The sequence below is a fragment of the Ursus americanus genome, chromosome 24 (genome assembly GCF_024610735.1).
Source record: "Ursus americanus isolate L20-20 chromosome 24, mUrsAme1.1.p, whole genome shotgun sequence".
Taxonomy (NCBI): Eukaryota; Metazoa; Chordata; class Mammalia; order Carnivora; family Ursidae; genus Ursus; species Ursus americanus.
In genome coordinates this window covers 2,181,954-2,203,571 of record NC_142150.1, presented here as the reverse complement: position 1 = coordinate 2,203,571, position 21,618 = coordinate 2,181,954, and the positions used below count along the sequence as shown (strand labels likewise).

At 50.6% G+C, this 21,618-nt stretch overlaps 1 long non-coding RNA gene across 1 annotated transcript; it reads right to left on the bottom strand.

The window, feature by feature from the left end:
• Positions 1-403: 403 nt before the first annotated feature.
• Positions 404-4,814, bottom strand: LOC148107831 (uncharacterized). The gene is made up of 4 exons (XR_015721502.1): positions 4,598-4,814; positions 3,730-3,942; positions 1,930-2,051; positions 404-927 (listed from the first exon to the last, which is right to left on the bottom strand). It is a non-coding gene; the product is annotated as an uncharacterized LOC148107831 (long non-coding RNA).
• Between the last annotated feature and the right edge of the window lie 16,804 nt (positions 4,815-21,618).

The window sequence follows — 21,618 nt, the reverse complement described above, 5'->3', positions numbered from 1 at the left end:
CCTCGTGATGCCACCACCCAGCAACACGAGAGAGCACTGTACCACATCTCACCAGCCCAGGAAAAGACCAAATCTGCCACCAAGGAACAATGTAATAAACACAGATGACATCTGAGCTTTGAGGTGGCAGATTCAAGATGACGGCTCCCATTATGAGGCTGGGTCAGTGTCCCCTCCCAGTGAAGCCAGGTGGGCTTTGTGATCCTACCCGTAGAACAGGCAGAAGTGCTGTTGCGCCAGCTGTGAGCTCCAAGACTCAAGAGGCTGACAGCTTCTATTTCCTACTTCTGGAGCCGGGTCTCAGAGCCTCCTTGCGTGAGAATCCCTAAGAGCGTGGAAAAGGCCTCGAGAAGGAGACTTCACGTGAAGAGGGCGTGTGAGACCGTGGCGCACCCGCGCGCCCGACACGTGCATGAGCAGGCCCCGTGGAAAGGCATGCTTTACCCCTGCCAATCCCTACTCAAATTCCTGACCCATAAGACTGTGACCACAAGACGGGTGCTAGATTTAGCAAATAAAAACAGAGGACATCCAGTTAAATTTGAATGTCAGATCGGCAACGAATAATTTTTTAATATAAGTATGTCCCCAATATTGCATGGGATACACTCCTATTTTTAAAAAATATATTGTTTATCTAAAATTTGAATTTAACTGGGATTAAATTTGTACAGGTATAGTATTTGAAGATAAATTTTAAGTTTTTAACATTTAAAGATAAACTATATACAGGTGAAATATTCATCATGGTTTATCTGGCAACCCTAGACCCAAACAAAACGTATACACGTCTTATACCATCACTGGCGGGGTAGTTCGCTACTCCATGACAGACAACCAGAACAGCAGGAGCAGAAAGGAGCCGGGGATGGATAGCACACCAGATGTGGAGCCCTACAGCTGCCAGACAGAGATGTTTTTCTCACCCTTGAAAACAAAACAAAAACAAAAAACTTCTTTGATGGGAGAAAAAGAGAACTAGTGGGGCCAAGCCAGGAACAGGGGCTACTGCACACTCCGTCCCCTCCCAGGCAGAGTCCCAGCGTGTAGGGGTGGGTGAGGGAAAGGACAGTGTCACACACGGATGTTGAAGGGACTGATCTCAGAAAGCAGAGGGAAACAGCCTCTGCCTTCAGCGTAGCCAAGGGCAGGTGAGGGATGCCCTTGCCCCTGAGACGGCATGGGATGATGCCACAGAGCCAGCGGACTCGGAGGGACTTGGGATGGTGGAGCTGGTGTGGACGAGTGACCCAGTGGCGAGGAGGCTCTCTCGGTGTAGACACCCTCCCACCGCCTCACGGCAACCCCCCCCCCCACCACCCCTGCCACCGACATCTGGCACTATACACCTTCCCGGGCCCTAGGAAAAGGGTCGAGGCAGCCCCCATACTTATGGGGGTTAATTTCCCTCATTCGGTGAGATGGGTCTAAAATAAAACTCATTTCAGGTGATGGAAAACATGAAATGTATGTTTCTAGCCCACCTGAGTTACATTAAAATCTCTACCTGCTACAGCCATAAACCGTTTTGTACCACATTGGTGTGGACGTATTTAAATTTGAAAACCTACATTTTTGTACATTAGTACTAACACCCGTCCCCTCCCTTCCTATGCCACATCCAGGCTTTCACCAGTCAGCTGACAGAGCATTTCTACCAGTTGCCCAGGCACTGCCATGCAAGCTGACGAGGAACAGGCATTCTGGAGCGAGGCGGCCAACGTTTGCTGCCTAATAGCTATGTGTCCTTGAGCAAATCACTTAACCACCCTGGGCCTCCATTTCTTTACCTATAAACGATCAGTAACAGTACTACTATCTACCCCATACCATTGCCAGGAGGTAAAGTAAACCTGAGTATGTTTTTATAAGTGTTAGCCACTGTTGTTACTCCTCGTACTTATTCAGGAGATGGCATTTGGTACTTACTCTTATAAAAACCCACAGAAAGTAGAAATGCTGACGTAGTTATCATCAAACTGTAACAAAGATCAGAAATCACGTGGGAAGTCTTCATTCTCAGATGAGCATCCTCTGGATTGGCTTGCCACCTGTAAGTTCCATTGTTAAAGAACAAGACTCAGGGAAAACATACAAAATCTACAGACATACCGGAACAGACCTGATGAGCGCCTCACCCTATCCCCTCAGCATTTCCCATTTCCATGTACTCCAGCCTGGCTTCCCGTCTACCTGCATTCAAATTGTTGTCTCAAGTGTTACTTTGGAGGAAACCCAAACTAAGACACATATCATTCAAGATTGTGTCTTCACAGGCATCTTCCTTGATTCGATAATGTTTTTAAATTAAGGGAGGGTAGTAACATCTCTCCTAACTTTAAAAGCTATTGTTGGTTTTTCAAAATAAGCTATTGTCCAAGTTTCAAACATGTGACATTTGGATGGATTTCTGGGAACACTCCTACGTGTGAAAGTCGAGGACCATCTGTGATTCAGTCACTCCTTCTCTTGATGGACTTTTGGGTTATTTTCAACTACTGCTAGCACAAACAATGCTTCAACTAACATCTTCATCAAAATCTGTGCACACATCTTTGATTCTGTCTTAAGCACAAATTCCCAAGAGTGGGATCACTGTGTCAAAGGATGTGCACCCATCCATATTGCCAACTGCTCCCCAGAAGGGCTGTCCTAGTTTAGATGCTACCCCTTCCCTAGGTCTGGCTTCAAAAGTATTTTCTCAACCCAGTTTTCTGTTCAACCATGGCCGTGCAAACACTGCCTTTGCCCCCGGCTGAGGACTGTGAAAGGCAGGTAAGCTGCAGGCAGTGAGCTCTGGGTCCAGCCTCAGGGTTAAGAGACTGAGATGAGTAATAAGAGTTAGAGTCCAAGTCAAGGCTGACCCAGGGAGCAGGACCATAGCTACTAAACAACTGGAATTTTATACAGGGACATGAAGGGTGAGGCCTCATCACGCCAATCACGGCTGTAAAGGCTAAACCTCTGCCTGAGCCAGGGTAGGGCCTGGATGGCCCATATGACACCTTCATGCAATTTAGGAAAGGATGTCCCTTCTTCAGGTTAAAAAAGAAAGGTCAAATTAGTATATTTCCGCATAACCTAACACAGCTCTGCCTGGTGTGCAGCAGACGGGCTCCATGTGCACAAACACCACAGGGGCACACCTGTAACCAACAGCACGCATGCTCCCCTCCCCCTCCCCACCTACCCCTAATGAGGTGAGGCAATCATGTCAAGTTCAAAGTCTCAGGGGCCTGGGAATCAGGCATCAAAGGCCATCAGGCATCAAAGGCCATCAGCAAGACCACAAAGGGCAGCTGGAAGGCAGGCATTAGTGGATACACACATGTGTGCAGTTTAGCATGTGCCCGAGCGCCATTGTGAATTTAGGTCAAAAATAGCTCTCCCCCACTACCTGGTCTACCTACTCAGAGTTTCTGTGCCATCCAGTGCGCACTCACAGAAATTAGTGTCAATTTACTATGTGCATGATACTCCTTAGGTGCAATGCCCTTGAGCAGTGCACAACCTGAACTTCTGAACATAGGCCACAAGGCACCATTCACTCAAAGTCTACACCTGAGTAGCAGCCCCGACCTGGTGGTAGGCTGCGGGTCCTCAAGCCCTGCTCAGTGTAAACTCAGCATAGAGCAGACTTCAGTGACTTGTGTAGGGAGGAGCTGGGGAGGCAGAATTCAACCCGGTCCTCAGCCGTCTCCTAAGGTAGTTCTCTGGGCTCATACCTACCAATTAAAGCCATCGAAGATGAAAGAGGAAGGCTTTGGTAAGCAGCTGGGCAAGATGAAAGCCAAGCCAAGTGGTGGTGCGTTAAGGCCTTCTAAAGGCAGCTTTTCTTGGCACGTCTGGTATTTCGCCGGGAGCATCTTCGCTGGAAGCGTCTTTGCCGCAAAACTAATTGGCCGTAAGGCAAGTCTGTCGTAAAAGGTAAACCAACGAAACCTAAAAGAGGGGCATTTAAAACATGAAAAAGCAAGAAACGTGAAACATGAAAAAGCTAACAAAATTCATCATTCATTGCTTCCTTCATCGGGAGAGGTATCAGTTTCCCAGATCCTAGGGGCGTCCTCGTAAGCAGCGCCCTACCGCGTTGTGAAACGCAGGGCGGCTGGTCCTGGGCGTGTGGACCGAAGGCTGAGGCTCTCACGCATTGGCGACGGAGCTTTGCTGTCGTGGGCCCGGGGTGTCCTCTGTTCCGGTGGTGTAGCTTGTCCTCCAGCCTCCCGCTCCGCTTCACACCCCCCGAAGCTTGCCGCGGATTTTCCGTCAGGGTGAGCTATGTGGCTGTTCCCACCCCCGCCCTGGTCACGGTGCGGACCCAGCCGAAGGCCAGTGGGGACTTCCAGAGCGTGTCCCCCCTTCTGCGGGGCGGGGACACGCCAGCTCCGAGACCCCCAGGGGACGCCTGAAGCCGCGATGCCGCCGAACCTAGACTGTTTTTTCCCCAACACCCACACCTACGATAACGCTTAATTTATAAGTGAGGCGCGGTAAGCGGTCAACAATCACCGACCATAAAATAGAACAGTTGTAACAACACGCTGTAATAGTTAGGTGAACGCACCCCTCCCAACAGATCTTATTGTCCTGTACGCACCCTCCTTCCTGCGATGATGGGAGATGATAACACGCCCCGGTGAGGACACGAAGGGAGGGGAATGACCTAGGCACGGTGGCGCGCTGGGCTGCCAGTGACCGGGCCACAGGTCAGGACGAGGACCATCCGCTTCCAGACCGTGGTTGGCCGCGGGGACAGAAACCCCCAGAAGGAAATGAGGATGAGGAGGGTCTGTTGTAACATAAAAGTGAGAACGTTGTCAATGGAGAAATAAAACCCAACCGACAACCAGCTGCTATACATTAGCTCTGCCCAATGAATGTAAGCAGCCTGCCCCTTATTTTATCTTGTATTGCAAGCCTGCCTTACGGTCAATTGGTTATGCAGAAAAAACGCCTGCGGCAAAGACGTTTACAGCGAAACTACCCAGAACCGATGCTGGGTGCTGCTCATTATGCTCACTCAGGAGCCTGAACTACAAAAACCTGGAGAGATTCTCACAGAGGCGACCCCCTGGCCCCGCTTCTGCTCCTGAGTCGCTCTGACAAATCCCACATGTTCTTCGTTCTCACCAGCAGGCCCCCCGGGGAGCCAGCTAAGGGCCCCAGACTTCCGGCAGCAGCCCCACCCACTGCTGCACCAGACCCTCCATACCTGCTCCTCCCCAGCCGGGAGCCCAGAAGCCCCGGAGGCCCGGAGCCCCAGCTGGGCGTCCGACCGGAGACTGGAAGCGCTGGCCCCGGGGCAGCCTTTGCCCTTCAGCTCCACGAGGGGCGTGATGGGTGGAGGTGCCCATGGCTGGGGGACGGCACCCTGGCGAGCTCCCTCTGATGAGGGAAGAGAAGGCAAGCTGAGGACAAAGCAGAAACTGACACCCTGCACGCCCCCCCTCCCCCATGGGATGTACCTGACCTTCCTCAGGCACTCCTGGCTGCCCTCAAGGACAGAGAAATAGTTAACCTATAGACACCACAATCGCTCAGTTTACAAATGTTTTAGCAGTTTACAAGAATGAAGCATTTCTATCGCTAACCTAGCTTCCGGAAGGGAATGTAGATACAATTAAATGTCCTTGTAATCTGCAGGCTCCAGGAAGCCCCCAACCGTCTTAATGCTAATAATGCCTTGCTAGAGGGAAAAACAACCTTAACTTGACAATGGCAGGGCCTCTAGTATCTTGTGAGTCTTCTTTAACATATGAAAGTACTTTCTCAACCTCCCTTCTTCCTTACCTCCCCCAACCCCATGGTATATAATCAGCCACCCCTCACAACCCCGGGGCAGCAGCTCTTTCTGCCCACGGGTCCTGTCCCTGTGCTTTAATAAACCAATTTTGCACCAAAGACGCCTCAAGAATTCTTTCTTAGTCGTCAGCTCCGGACTCCACCCCACTGAACCTCACGTGTATTCCACGTCCTCATCACCTCCAGCCTGTCCTGCCCACCTGCTCCCTGCACTTACATCTGTGCTCAGCACCCCAGAGAAAGGAGAGGAAATGCCCATCCCACACACCATGTTTATTTCCTTATTTACTTCCTTACTATCTATGTCCCCCTAGACGAATATAAGCTCCATGGGGAAGGATTTAGGTTCGTTTCCTATCGCTGCTGTAACAAAGTCCCACAGACTTAGTGGCTTAAAACGACACAGATTTATTATCCCACAGTTCTGGAAGGCGGAGGGCTCACTGGGCTAAAATCAGGGGCAGAGCCGCATTCTTTTCTGGAGGCTTCAGGGGAGAATCCAGCGCCTTCCCTTTCCCAGCTTCTACAGGGCCACCCACACTCCTTGGCTCGTGGCCCTCTTCCATCATCAAAGCCCGAAATCCCATCGCTCTGACCTCTGCTTGGCCCTCACATGTCTGACTCTGCCTCTCTTGTCTTCCTCCTGTACTTAGAAGGACTCTCGTGACTATATTGAGCCTCCTGACCCCCCCACCCCGTTCCCCAAGAAAATCTATCTTCTGGCCAGCTGATCTGCAACCTGAAACCCTCCCCCTCTCCCTTGCATGTAGCACAGCCTATGTACCCGGTCCAAGATTAGAACATGGTCTTCCAGGGGGTGGGGCGGACCTCATTCTACCTACCACGGAGCTGGTCTCTTGTTCACCCTTGTATTTGCAGTGCCTGAACAGTATCTGACACGTAGCAGGCCCTCCATAAATACTTGCTGAGTGAATAAGTGAAGGCATGCATGAATAAATCACAAAAAAATATAAAATTTATAAGTAAACATTTAATCGTGCTTATTAAGTGCCAGGCACTATTCACAAAGCCGTATGTGTATTAACTCATCGGATCCCCAACAGCTCCATAATTATCACCTGCCTTCTACCGATGAGGAACTTAAGGCACAGGTGGGGAGGCTGCCCTAGTCCACGCACCGAGTGAGTGGTGAAGCCAGGATTTGATGCCAGATTTACTGAGCGCTCACTGTGTCACCAGCCCTGGCTGGGCACATTACATCTCTGATCTCATTTCATCCTCCTGAGACATCATGAGGAAAGCGGGCAGAAGGGGGAGCCTGGTCTCAACAGGCAGAGAATTGAGTCGCCCACTCGGCTGAGGGATTCTGAGGGGTTCTGTGGGGCGGAGCATTGCATATTGCTTCTTCAGCCTCCTTTGATGCCAATCAGATCAGGACCCCGTGCCCGTAAAAGCACTGTGGGTGCAGGGCTCCTGCCTTGGACTCTATATAACTAGTACCCAGGCCCCCGTCAGGCCTGTAGCAGACCCTGACCCTCACCAGACAGTCGTGGCCCCTCTGTCTCCTGGAAGCCTGTTCTCCCTCAAGGAAAGGAACCTGTTTCAAACCTCATTCGGAGCTGAAGTTGCATTGCCCAGTCCCCTGACGACGACTCTGGGGACCCCCCTAGCTGGGCCCCATACCTGTTTTGCATGGGCTGGAGCTGCCCCCTCTCTGCATGCTGGCCCCTGGCCCTGGCCCCTGTGACAGGCTGTCCCTCCAGAGCCACTTCTGACTTAGCCTGCCAGCCTGCTCTTCAACGCCATGAGCACACAGGCCTGCAGGAAGCCCCCAGACTCGGGCCTCAGCACCCCCCAGCCCCGCAGGGAGAACGCTGCTCACCCAAGGAGGCAGTGCTACCCCCCCCCCCCCCGCTTGCACCTTAACCTTTGCGGTCAAAGCCAAGAAGAGCGAAACTCACTCGTGCCTGCCAGCACAGTGGGGCAGCGCATTTTCTGTTCCTGCCAGCACATTTTTCTAGGTCAATGTCAGATCAGGGAAATCCAACACCACATGTCCCAACTTTTTATTTGAAAACAGAGAAGTTTCTTTCCAAAACAAATAGTGTTTACAAGCAAAGGCTGGAGAAGGCTCCATCAGAAAAGAACTCGGTGCCCAGGAAGGACAGATTCTTCCTGGCTCAGTTGCTGTAAACCCAACGCCAGCCCCAGCTCCAGCCCTGGGAGAGGCCGGACTGGGGGGAGAACACGTGTATGTACACATGTGTGTCGGTGTGTGCTTGCATGTGTGCGTCCACGTGCATTTGCATACATGTGCGTACGCGTGTTTCCTTAAGGGTCTCTGGGTATGATTAGCATGCATGTGTAAATTGGGGGCGCTACACCCATGTACGTGTGTGTGTAGGTATACAGGCATGTGCACCTGTGGAGAGAGGCTGCTGCCTGGTGAAGGTGAACCCAGCCCTGCTTCTCAGAGCCCGGCAGCAGTCCCCTCCCTCCTCTCCTCACTGCTACCTCCAGTCTCAGCCCTCATCCTGTTCTTTTTCTCAGCTGAGCTGGGGCTCCGATTTGGATAGGCTGAGAATGCCTTTCCTCCATCCTGCTTCCTCCTTCTACCACCCATTGCCCGCCGCCACCTGGACTACTTGTACGGGCCAACGGAGTGCCCTTTCTGGGTGGCGTGTTGGGATCTGAGCTCACAGTATGCGGACAGCTCTCAGGAAAGGTCTCTGCTGTCACATCTCTCTGACAGTCACCTTGACTTCAGGATCTCCCTCACAGACCCTCCCACTGCTGCCACCAACACGGCCTTCCCCAGGCCCTGCCTGTGTCACAGCACAGAGCCCACCTGCCCGGCCACCACCTGCTTCATCAGACTCAAGCTACTCAGCCAGGCTTCCAAGAGCGGAGGGATTTTTTTGGCAAACCCTCCTGGCTCCCCCTCCTGGCTCCCCTCCACAAAAACCTTGGCTCAGCTGCCCCTCCAACGCTCACACACACACACACACACACACACACACACACACACACACGTTAGCCCGCCTCTCCGTCTGCCCTCGCTCATGCTGTTGCTCTGGCCCAGCACTGTCCTTCCACGCCATTGCTCTGCCAGCAGCTCTGCCCGTCCCACCCTATGCTACCTTGCAGACCACATCTATTCTCCCCCTCCCTCTAGCAGGCCTCTCCCATGAGCCTCCCGGCCCTACACAACACCTTTCCCGTTGGACCCCGCAGCACTGGATGACACGCTGTCCTGTGTATTGCCTCAGAATTGTTTTCAGGTTGCTTCATGCACTTATCTTGCCCTCCCACCTAGATTGCAATCTCCTTCTAGAATTAAGCCCTGTGCTCCCTTTGAATAAACTGTGGAAACCGACACAGGTCTGAACACAGTAGAGACCAGAGATAAGGACTTTTGTGGGTGAGCGGCCGCAAGAAGACACAGCCAGAGTTGGGGTGGCCAGGCCATAAAACTGCATGCCGGGCTCTGCATCTGGTGACTCAGTGCCCTGCCTCGTGTAATCCTCCCAGGAACCAGGGCAGCAGGGGGATCCCCATTTCCTAGATGAGAAAACAGAGGCTGAGAGAGGTTCAGTGCCTTCTCCGAGGCCACAAAACCAATAAATGGCAAAGTCAGGGGTTAATCTTAGGTCTGTCTGATTCCATTCCTCTGTTCCCTTGCAACAACCACAGCGACGGAAGGGAGTGTGCCAGAGTCCAGAGCTTTCTGAGATTCTAGAGCACACCCTATCCAGGAGAGGTGAGAGTAAGCTCTAGACACTATCCGACAGACCTTTCTGCAAGGATGGAAATCTTCATCCCTGTGCCGTCTGATACGGGAGCTGCTGGCCACTGTGTGGCCACTGTACCTGGAATGTGGCTAGTGCGGATTGTGAATTTTACTTAATTGTAACTAATTTCAATTTCAGCAGTCACCTGTGGCTAGTGGCTAGTGTCCCTACTGGACAGCATAGCCCGAGGTAAGTGCTTCCCGATCACGTTCGTTCTGAGTAAATACAGGTGTGCTCTCCCGTAGAAGAGCGTCCTATCAAACCTTTCACAAGCCAAAATGGTGTAAAGCAAGGAAGGCATTACCATTACTTTATACACTCAGGCCCCCAAACCACCCCTCGTAAATCTTCGGACACGTCTTGCCAGCGGGTACACAAAATGCATCGAGACAAAACATGCTCGCAGACACAGTCCAAAGCTGCGGCGGCTAGACGCCGGGCTGCTGAGCGCCGTGCCGGGGAAGGAGCTTGGCAGGGCTGCTCCCTCCGCACTACGTCTGTCAGGGCTCGCTGCACAATACACACTGAACTCGATGTTTGCTTCTTGCCTTTCTCCAAAAAAGCCAAAATCCTCTTTGGATTTCTTTCAGTGGGTGAAAACAGATACTAACACAAGTGTCACAAGAAAGCTGAGTGGCATAACTCGAACTTTGGAAAAGCAGGGTATGCCTGTATAGAAAAATTAACAATTTTACAATGAGGGGCATCTGGGTGGCTCAGTCAGTTGAGCATCTGCCTTCGGCTCAGGTCTTGATCTCAGGGTCCTGGGATTGAGCCCCGCGTCGGGCTCCCTGCTCAGCAGGAAGTCTGCTTTTCCTTCTCCCTCTGGCCTTCTCCCTACTCATGCTCTCTCTCTGTTTCTCACTAATAAATAAATAAAATCTTTAAAAAAAAATTTACAATGATTGAGGCTGCTTCTTGCCACAGGCAGCTGGCTGGAACCCTCCTGGTTCCACCAGCCACCCCCAGGGTCAGAACCCCAAGAGTCAACGTCTGCATAAACTTGTAACCCATTTCAGGCACACCAGCATCTAATAATGGTCAAGTTCTCTGCCAGCTCCCAGCCTAGGACACTGAAATCATTGTGATGGTGGGAAATCCCCGCATAGGAAGTACACAGGACCTTGTCAGTCCTTGCACGGCATTCTGTCCCCCATACCCCACACAGCCTGGGCAGGGGCTGGCGTACAGAGAGTGGCTCAGAGCCCAGCCTGGTGGAGCACGGAGCCCCAGTGATGAGCAAAACCTTCAGGACCCTGTCACAGCGCCAGGACCTAAAGAGCGCTCCAGCACCCTAGAGGGGAGCCCAGAAGGAGCCAGGAATGCCATTCTTGGTGGCACTTTGGCGCCACCTCGTGGGCACTTGGAGAGTGCCTGTGCACACAAGCTCGCCAGGGTCTGCCAGAGACCTCCCAGACCCCACCAGGCTGGACCGAAGGGCAATGCCTGGCCGCCTGCGTAGGCCTGCTGGGGCACTTTCCTGCGGGGAAAGGGCACTTAGGGAAGGAAGGGAGGGAAGGAGAGATGGGCAGAGGGGGCTGCTTCTATGCCTTTCCAGTCTGGAATGGGAACATTCCAGAACCCAGGACCTCATTCATACCTCCATCATTAAACTGTACCAAGCCCTGGATATGCAGGGAGAAGCCAGACAGGAGTCTGGCGGTGGCCATATCAGGGTGACTTTGGGAAACAGGTGAAGGACGTGATGTCTGGGCTGGTCTCTGAGGGTGAGAGTTGGCTGCACGTAGAGAGGCAGAGGAAGCAGCCTGGCACCATAGCCCGCAGGTGAGAGGGAGACTGCTTGGGGGTGGCTCCCAGTGTCCAGAAAGGGGAGAACATGTATGGAGCAGGGGGCTGGAGCTGAAGCAGCTGGGGGTGAGGCTATAGGGGTCCAGCTCACCCAGGGCCTTGTTTTCTGCAACCCCCGCCCCACCCAGCAGACCCAGAGTCAAACCCCCAGGGGCTTCTGAGTTTGAGTGGTTTTATCCAAGACTGCCCATGACAGTGCAGAGTGGCCAGCAAAGGCAGCAGACAGACCCAGCTGCATAGTTTGGTGGTAGAGAGGGGGTGCCGGGAGGGGAGGGGAGGGGAGAGCCCAGGATGAGAGTCAAGACTCTGCCACTGACTGGTCCCATGACCTGGCAACATTCCTCCTCTCTGGGCCTCAGTTTCCCCATTGATTAACTTCAGGGATGACTGATGGTCTCCATCAACTCCAACGTAAGCGATCTAGGTCCTAAAGTACAGGAAGGGAGTGAGGGACGGAGATATTTGTGCTTTGAGGACTAACCCTTGGCCCAGGAGGTGTGTGGGGGAGGAGCGGTTTACCTGCCGATGTTGAGTAGGGCTTCTGAAGCCGACTGAGTCTTGAGCTCTGTCAGTGGGAGAGCCGGGGCCCTCAGCGTTGGTGGACGCCTGGCTGAGGCTTATGGGGTTTAGACTTGAGCCTCCCCAGATTTCCCCACAGCACCAAAGGAGGCCTGCTTTCAGGGAGCTCAGCTGGAGCCTGAAGCCCTGTCTTGCTCTGAAGGTTAGAGGAGCCCACCTGGAGAGAATCTGAAGCCCGGAAAGGAGGGAAGAGGCACATAAACGAGGCCAGGGAATGCTTCAAGGGAGCGGCAGTCAGCGCCCTGTATAGCTCTAGAGTCTGGGCGAAGAAGGCAGGATGGCTTCTGACAGTCCTCAGGAGGCAGGGGTGGGGAGACGGGACACGGATAATGGCCTTCCCTCTCACTGGAAAGCGCTGCCTGCATATCCCCGAGCTCTCACAGGACCTCGTGACAACGCCCGGGGGAGGCAGGGCAGGGCACTAACCGGTTAGGCCTCATTTTATGCTCGTAAAACTTCCCTCCAGGAAGAAACAGCGGAGGCCAGCCGCCCAGCTGCATATTTCACAGAAGAGGACAACAAGACCCACATGAAGGAGTGACACAGGGTACATTGGTGACTCAGTGCCGGAGAAATAGCTCCAGATCTCAGGAGCAGGGCCTGGGCAGGGACGCGAGCTGCAAGTGTGAAATACACACGGAATTTCAAAGACTTCGTATGGGGGGAAAAGAACCTAGAAGATCTCGCTACGGACTTTTCTCTTAATTAGATGTTGAAATGACAAGATATTGGTACATTGGGTTAAATAAAATACATTTTGAAAAGTAATCTCACCTGTTTCTTTTGACGTCTCTCCACGGGACTCCTAGGAAAGGTTAGCTGAAACACAGGGTTTGCATCTGCGGCTTGCCTTACATTTGTGCGGAATGGCGCAGCACCAGGCCGTGAGTTCCCACCCCTGCTGAGTGGGCTCGCTGTCCTCACCCCATGCCCGGTCCGCTGAGTGGAAGAGGGTGAGGACAGACGTTGGGAACCTCTGAGGACTTTCCACAAGCCGGGCTCTGGGCTAAGTCCCTTACATTTCCTTTGGTTTTCCCAGCAAATGCCAGAGATGGGAGGGCAGTGAGAGAGGAGAGCAGGAGGGCTCAGTCAGGGCCCCTGGCGGGGCTCAGGGCGAAGTGAGGGGTACAGTCCTCCCTTCCTCACACATGTCCTGAGTTTCTGGACAGGGGATGCCTCCTCTTGCCCTCTCTCCCTGTAATTCCTGGTGTACCGTCTTCCCACCTTGGCCTCAGCCGTGTGGGTTGCGAAATTTGTCCCCTCTCCTCTTGGGCTCCGTCCCCCTCTTCTGGAAGCAGACGCTGTCCCACCAGCACACTTCTCCCAACAATCACACACCCTGCCTGGTGGCCCTCACTGGCCTGGGCAGGATGGCAGCTTTTGGAGAAGGGCTCCCAAGTCAGGCAGCTGGGGCTGCTGCCAGGCAGGAACCTGGGCTCAAACACAGGCTTTGGGTTCAGAGAGTCTCGGGCCCCTTCCCAGTAAATTGAGAACCCCCATTTCCAGGAGCTCCTCCTTAGCTCTGGGACCAGCCAGGCTCTGTTCGTTCGTTTGGGGAAGTGACCACAAGGTGGCGCTGGTCCCACAACCATCCCCTTCCCAGGCCGGGCGGGCCACACGTGCAGCTGAAAACATTCCGGCCTTTGGAAGAGTTTTCCCTGGACGGGTTGTTGAATTTCTTACTCAGCCTTCAGCTGCCAAAGGTTATTCAGACTCAGGAATGCCGCTCTTAAAAATGGTCATCCCGGAGTGAACACTTAAAAATAAAAATCAAGCAGGCTACAGATTCATTGCTGATTCTCTACAAAGGAATTCTGTACCCGGAGGCCCTCATGCACACCTAACACGTGCAAGAGGAATGCACACACGTTAAGTAAATAGCACATGGGTCCACATGTGTGTGAACATGACAGGAAGAACGGTGTTACAGATTATTTAGCAGGGAGGGTTTTTTCTGTTTTAATTTAGCTCTGGGATTTTGGAAGGGAAAGGCAAGGGAGGGAGGGAGGGAAGGAGGAAGGAAAGAAGATGGAGAGAGGGAGGAAGGAAGAAAGGGAGGGAAGGAGAGAGAAAAGAAAAGAAAAAAAGAAAAGAAAAGCTTACATTGAAGCCAAATATGTAAAATGAGGGGAAAATTTTTAAAAATTCTGGCTGCTGTAGTTGCAGACGTGGGGTTAGAAGAATCTCTTCCCAGTGAATTATTTTCTGGAACACAGTTTAAAAGCCATCAATCCAGTCCCATTACCTTATCTCGTAGGAACGTAAACTGACACTCAGGAAAGAGAAATGATTTCTTCAATATCACACAGCTACTTTTAAATATTTTCATTTTAAACCTAACCCCCCAAAAGCAGGTGTTTCCACTGAGGGGGAAAAAACCAAAACAACAGTGTCTATTTGCTCTGACCTATGTCCAGATTCTCTTCAAATTGTGGTGACAACCCAGAATGGATTGGCAGTAGTGGGGACCCTCCCACCAGCTCTCAGCATCCATTGACCTGCATAACCCTCCCTGAGCCCTGGAGGTTTAGGAAGGGCAAGTAGATACCCCACGGATAATCCAAGAGGGGAAACCAAGGCACAGAGGCAACTTGACTTGCCCTGGAGCACACAGTGAGCAAGGGTGAGTAGAAGAAGAAGGAAAAGACTAGCACACAGGACTCCAGCAACACTTCTACACACTGGGCTAGCGTGGAGTTTATTCTAGGTCTGGTGGGCAACATTTTTGAAAAAGGAGGCAGTGCTCAATGAAAAAGGGAAGTGAGGACAAGAGACTCGCTCCTTAAGAATGGGAGCCTGCCTTCTTCGTTTTCCCACCTGCAGGGCCAGGCATAAAGCAGCCAGCATATTGTGTTCTCTAGATGGTCACTGGATGAATAAATAAATGTGACGTAGACCCGTAAATGGATACATTTGGGTCCTGAGACCAGAAATTAAGATTCTGCACATGCTAATACCATTTCCATAACGTGCTAGGCAGAACTCCTGCAGAGAGGTCCTGAGAGGACTTTGCTCGCAGCACGCTGGCTTCTGTTGGTCTTTCCCTCCTGTCACTCTGAACGGCACGCTTCTGGGAAAAGGTGGCCCCCTGCAACGTTCTTGCTGTGCAAACCATTCAGTTAGCTTGAATTTTCTCCCCACCTGCTAAACATTAGGTCCCGAGGGGTACAGACTAGATGAATCAGCTAGCATATTTATTATAATATTTCAGAGCTTAGATGTAAGGTGAGAACATTTAAAAGGAACTGTGTGATCTTGAACAAGGCTGACTCACAGTGTAGGTGGGGGCAGGGGAAGCAATAATTGGTAATTCAATCCAGCAACAAATCACCCAACTCCGGTATGTCAGAACGCAAGTGCTAAGTAACGAGGAACAGGGATGAGTGGGACCAGACGCTGGAGCTCACCGGACAGATGGGACAAGACAACCACATACACAACTGCGATATGAGGTGATCTCCAGAAACAAAAAAGTATGGTAAGCCTCCCCATTCAAAACCATTAATGGTTTTGGGGCGCCTGGGGGGCTCAGTCGGTGAAGCGTCTGCCTTCAGTTCAGGTCATGATCCCAGAGTCCTGGGATCGAGTCCCCCATCGGTGTCCCTGCTCAGTGGGGAGTCTGCTTCTTCCTCTGCCCCTCCCCGCCTTGTGCTGGCACTCTCTCTCTCTCTCTCTCTCTCTCTCTTGCAAAAATAATATGTAAAATCTTTAAAAAATGTTTTAAAACCATCACTGGTTTGATACACTTCCCATCTTTTACTTGTGGTTATATAATTAACACATTCCCTTCATATATACATTTCTCCCATTCTTTCCTTTAAAAAATGGAATCATATGGTACACATCTTTCTGCACTCTTTCCATATTAACACACTGTGAGCAGCTTCGCTCATTGTACAGACTTTGCACACCATTCATCTTTCACATACTTCCCAAGTGTCTACCAAGTACCAGGTACCAGGCACCAGGCTGGGTGTTGTGTAATAGGGAGTAAACAGGTAGCTTAACCATGTGGATGTACCGTCATTCACTACATCGTTTCCTTGTTGCTGGACTTTTCCATTGTCACACGTTTTCTCCGTTTGTAATGGTAATGATAGCTAAGAATTTCTGAGCACCTACTATGAGCCAGGAACTGTCAGAATCGTTTTACGTGGATTATTTCATTTAATCTTTGTAAACAGCCCACTGTTGCAGTTTCACTGATAGATGAGGAAATGGAAGATAAGGGTTTATTAATTTACTCAAGGTCATGTAGCTACTAAGCGGCAGAACCAGGATTCAAACCCAGTGTTTTGAATCCAGAATCCAGACTCTTCCACCAGCAGGAACGAAGCTACAATGAACAGACCCGTCCATGTGCCTTTTCACATTGATGTGAGCGTTTCAGAAGAATGGATTCTCGGAAATTGGAAGTAGTGTTTCCAAGTGTATACCAATATTTTCTAAACGCCCCATAGATGGGACTTTCAAAAGAGAAGATGGAAAGGTCTGTTTTGCATTGCTGAAAGGTCATTTTTGTGTCCGATTACCCCTCTGCTGCCCAGGAGGACAGCTGCCAGCCAGCCACGTGTGGCTCTCCAGCCCTTGAAATGCAGTCAGTCCCAATTAAGAGATGCTGTAAGTGTGAAACACATGTCAGATTTCGAAGACTCAGTATGAAAGAAAATGCAAAATATCTCATCGATAAGTTCTATATTGATTACGTATTGCAGTGAAGCGTTTTGGATGCATTGGGTTAGAGAAAATATATTATTAAGATGTACTGTACTGTTTCTTCTCGTTTAAATGTGGGGCTGAGCCCTTCACGTGTGGGGTCTGCACTACCCCTGGGTAAATCGTGTCAGAACCAAGCTGAACTGTAACACACCCTGTGGGTGCCTGTGAGGCAGAAAGGTCACCGGTGTGGAAGAAACCCACATATTTGTTGTCAGAAGTTGGTGGGTACAAATGACTCACACCATTTACTCAGCACTCACAGTATCCGAAGCACTCTGCCCTTTGCACGCACAGTCTCATTTGTGTGGACTCGACAACCCCAGAGCAGGCACGTTAGAGACGTGGAAGGGAAGCTGGGAGGGACACAGGGTCACCAGTCGAAGCCTATCGACCTCGGGATTCCAACCCAGCTCCGACTCTGAAATCCGCACTGTGTTTAAAAATAATTCAAGTTAATTTACTTTGAATTTCTTGCGTAAGCAACCCACGCACATTTTATAAAGACCATCAGGCACAGAAGGGCAAGTGGGGATATTCCGTGTTGATGGACGCACAGCAACGTGCACCACTGTTTTACCCTCTCCTGTTTTCCCTTGGTTTATCTTGGGGATCACCTATGCCTCACTTTCTGGGTTGGTTTCAGTTTTTTTCTGATCACTTATTGAGCTGCATTCCCATCGCGTGAGCCAACCATTTGAAAGTGAGCAATTCCGTGGTGCTTAGGACATTCCCAGCGTCGTGCCACCACAGCCTCTACCTAGTTCCAAAGCACCGGCATCGCTCCAGAGGAAAGCCTCCAGCCCCCGGTCACCACCCCCGGCATTCCGCCTCCATGGATTTATCCATCCGGATACTTCAGATACACGGACTCACGCGATCCGGCGGCCTCCCCTCGGCATAATGGTTTGAGGGTTCATCCATGTTGTAGCATCTATGGGTACTTTATCCCTTTTTCAGGCTGAATAATACTCCGTTGTATGACGTACCACGTTGCCTGTCCACGCGCATTGGGCTACTTCCACCTTCTGGCTGCTGTGAAGAATCCTGCTGTGAATACACACATACATGTACTGAGGACTTGTTTTTAATTTTAGGGTTGGAATTGCTGAGTCATATGGCAGTTCTATATTTAACTTTTTGAGAAACTGCCAAACTGTATTTCTTTTTTAAAAAAAAATATTTTATTTATTTGAGAGAGAGAGCAAGAGAGAGAGAGAGAGCACAAGCAGGGGGAGCGGCAGAGGCAGAGGGAGAAACAGACAACCTGCTGAGCAGGGAGCCCAATGTGGGGCTGGATCCCAGGACCCTGGGATCGTGACCTGAGCCGAAGGCAGACATTTAACTGACTGAGCCACCCAGGCGCTCCTGCCAAACTGTTTTTCACATTGACTAAGCCATTTTACGTTCCCACTGGCAATGCACAAGGATCCCAGTCTCATCACATCCTCACCGTTACTTAGTTTCCCTTTTATTTTTTACGGTTGTCCTAATGGGCATGAAGTGGTTTTGATGTGCGTTTCTCTAACGGATGAGATCGGAGGTAAATAAGACGTAAGCTGTTGAGCGTTTTTGTGTGTCTGTGCTGGTTGGCCATGTGTATATATATCTTCTTCGGAAAAATGTTCAAGTCCTCTGCCCATTTTAAAAATTGGGCCCTTCATCTTTTTGTAGTTGAATTGTGAGAGTTCTTCACCTATTCTGGGTACTAGACCTTTATTGGAGATCACTCCTCACTTTCTTCGTGTCTGCGCAAATGCCACGGTATTGGAGAAGTCTCCCCAAAGTAACTCCCTCATCCTTCTCAGTCCTCTTCCTGCTCTATTTTCTCTGCAGCATTGATTGCCACCTAAAATATAAATATAAAATGTAATTTTTGTGCATGTGCGCGCGCGCGCGTGTGTGTGTGTGTGTGTGTGTGTGTGTGTGGTGTAGACTGGGAAGTGTCTCTATCCTGTGGAATGCAAAGTCTATAAAAACAGAGGCTTTGCTCTTTTGTTCCTCTCTATTCCCAGCTCCCGGAACAGAGCCTTAGCACCCAATAAGTATTCATAGAACAAATGATGGATGAATGAATGAATGAATGAATGAGAATAGATAGAGCAGCCTTGTTCTTTTGATAGGTGAAAATAGTTTTATAAACTACTTGTAGTTTGATAAAATGTCATTCTTAGTACCTGGTGCTAACTCTTAAGCTTTAAGAGAATTGTTCGGGCCTGTCTGGTCCCTGAAACCAGCAGCTGCCCCTTCTGGGCTTTATCTAGCCATCGGGTCAGGAAAGCAGGCTGCCCTCCAGCACCCGTTCACCCTTTCCGGATGAGCGGTCTGCACTGCCTGCCGCACCCCGTGCCAGCTGCCACATCCAGACCTGTTCCTAAGCTGCTTGTTTTTATTGTCTCCGTTTCTGACCTCACCTTATGGTGGATACGGCTCTCAGCACTGTTCTACCAGCTCCGCCCCTTGAATATCCATTGTGTCCTGTAAATACCCTTCTTTGTCCACCCAGTTTCTGGACCGTATTCAGGGTCCATTTTCTTGAGCGGATCTTTTACCAGCTCCTCTTCTCTTGGTCCTGTGATTTGAACTCAATTAAGCATGTTTGGTGGTAGCTGCTGGCAGGAAGCAGATGGGAAACGTGGGAAACGTGGAAAACGATTTCATCTACACGCATACTCTCTCTTTCAGTCGGGCTGAGGAGAAGCCAGCAACTCGCCCATCATCCTCGGATCACGGGTGATGCTTGCTATCTCCCCAGCAATCAAGACAGAAGTTCTAAAGGTTGGGTCTCTGGGCCGATAGGATCAGGATTGCCTAGGAATTTGCTGAAGATGTGAAGTCCAGGGCCCCATCTAGGAACCTGTGCTTAACACCACTCCCCCTGCCCCCAGGTGATTCGGATATTTACTAATGTTTGAGAGCCACCGGGTCAAAAGATGAGGGGCACTGGGCTGTGCTCCCTGGCAGAGCTGGGCAGCGCAGGGCCACTGGTGTGAGTTTCCCAAGCAGCAGAGTCACCAGCAAGGGACTCTCGTCTTGCAGAGATATTAAGCAAATAGACCCAGTCTAAGTGTCTGCTTCAGATCAAGATGGAACAGACAGAGCAAGACAGTGAGAGAGGAATAAAAATGAGAGACCCGATTTCAGCAGTCACTGTCCACATTGCTCCAATGGCAGGAGGTCTTTCCCCTGGTAACCATGGGACTTTGACCAAGTCCTTCATTTGAATCCTGCTCACGTGTCAGCAGAGGACTGGATGGAAATCATATTGCAGGAAGGCATGTGCTGACCCTGAGCAAGAAAAGGCATCTAAAATGTGAGAGCCTCAGCAACAGAACCCAAACGAGGATGGGAACGTGTTTATTATGTGAACTTCTTCTGACCCTGCCATCCTGGCGGCACTGCTCGCTGAGGCAGATAAAAGGTTTGCCTGTGTAAACAGAAAAGAGCTGTCTGCCCTGAGACCCTCCATAACCCTTTGTGGTCTAAGCAAAATTGCTCTGGACACTTCCTTCACCCTGCCTTCCCTGAAGCCCCAGCTGAGCCCACACAAAAGGAGCTCTGTTCCCCGCTCGCTTGCAAGAGCTTTGCTGGCTGGGCTTGGTAATGACATTGAGGATGACAATATAACCATAGCTGACACTCACTGATGCTTACTACATGCCAGGCACTTGGCTGTGTGGACCCACAACAGCCCCATGAAGTAGATGCAGTTCCTGTCCTCCTTTCATAGATGGGGGAAGCGGGGTTCTCAGAAGTGGGGAGACTTGTCCCATCACCTGGCTGGAGAGTAACATGGGGGCCAGTGTTGCCCTTGGCATTGACCTTGTAGTGTCTCCCAATAAGAGCTTGTTCCTTAAGGTTGGTTTTTATTGCTCTCTTTTAACAAAGGAGAAATTATTTAAAAGTGAGGAAATTAGATTTTAGAGAGATAATTTAGTTTATCCAAGATGATAAATCTATAAGGTAGCAAAACCATGATTAGAACAGAGTTCTTTCCCCCACACTACACTGGCTCCTTTGTCTGACATTCTTGACCACAGCCAGAGCCCTCTCTCCTGAGAAGCCCCCCTTCTACCTGAAGAGCTGCCTAAGCTCAGCAAGTGGCCATATTGCAAGGGACATCCAAGTCTGGACCCTGGAGTTCAGCATGACCTGCTTCAACTCCTGGCTCTGACCTTGGCCAAGCTACTTTACCTCTTGTTTCCTCTTGTCTTTAGTTTGGGTACAATTTATGTACATTAAATTCAGTCTTTTCAGTGTACGGTACTATGAGTTTTGACAAATGTATATCAACGTTCCCTGCCTATCACCACGATCGAGGTATAAAGTACCCCAATGTCCCTGTGCCCTTTGTAGTCACCCTTCGGCAACCAATGACCTGTCTGCAGTCTCTACAGTTTTGCCTTTTCTAGACCATCATATAAACGGAATCGGTATATAGCCTTTTGAGTCTGGCTTCTTTTACTTAGCATAATGCATTCGAGATGCATCTACGTTGTCATGTGTACAGTTTATTCCTTTTTTACTGCTGACCAGCAAGGATCTTAATGCAGCAGAAACCAATAGCAGCAACTGGAGACACCACTTACCAAGTCTTTGCTTATTATCCTCAAGACGGCACAGCTGTCTTGGGGTCATGGTACCAAAGGCAACTGGAATCTCAGGTACGCAAACACGCCCCTTGGAGACTTCCCAGCTTATCTTCTTAGTGATGGCAGGGTTGGGCATTAACGCGTCTACAACTGGAGAATCCTGGGATACTCAGGTGGTGGCAGTTAGGGTCAGAGCCAGAACCCAAAGCCAGGACTATTGAGCTCCAAGTCTAGCTTTCATTCTACTATTCCAGCAGCTTCCAACCACATCCACAAGGCCTGGCCATGCTGTTCTTCAGGTGGGAGGAGAACACTTTGGTGAGGCCTGATGATAACAGAAGCCTTAGGGAGGACCATTCCAGAATGTA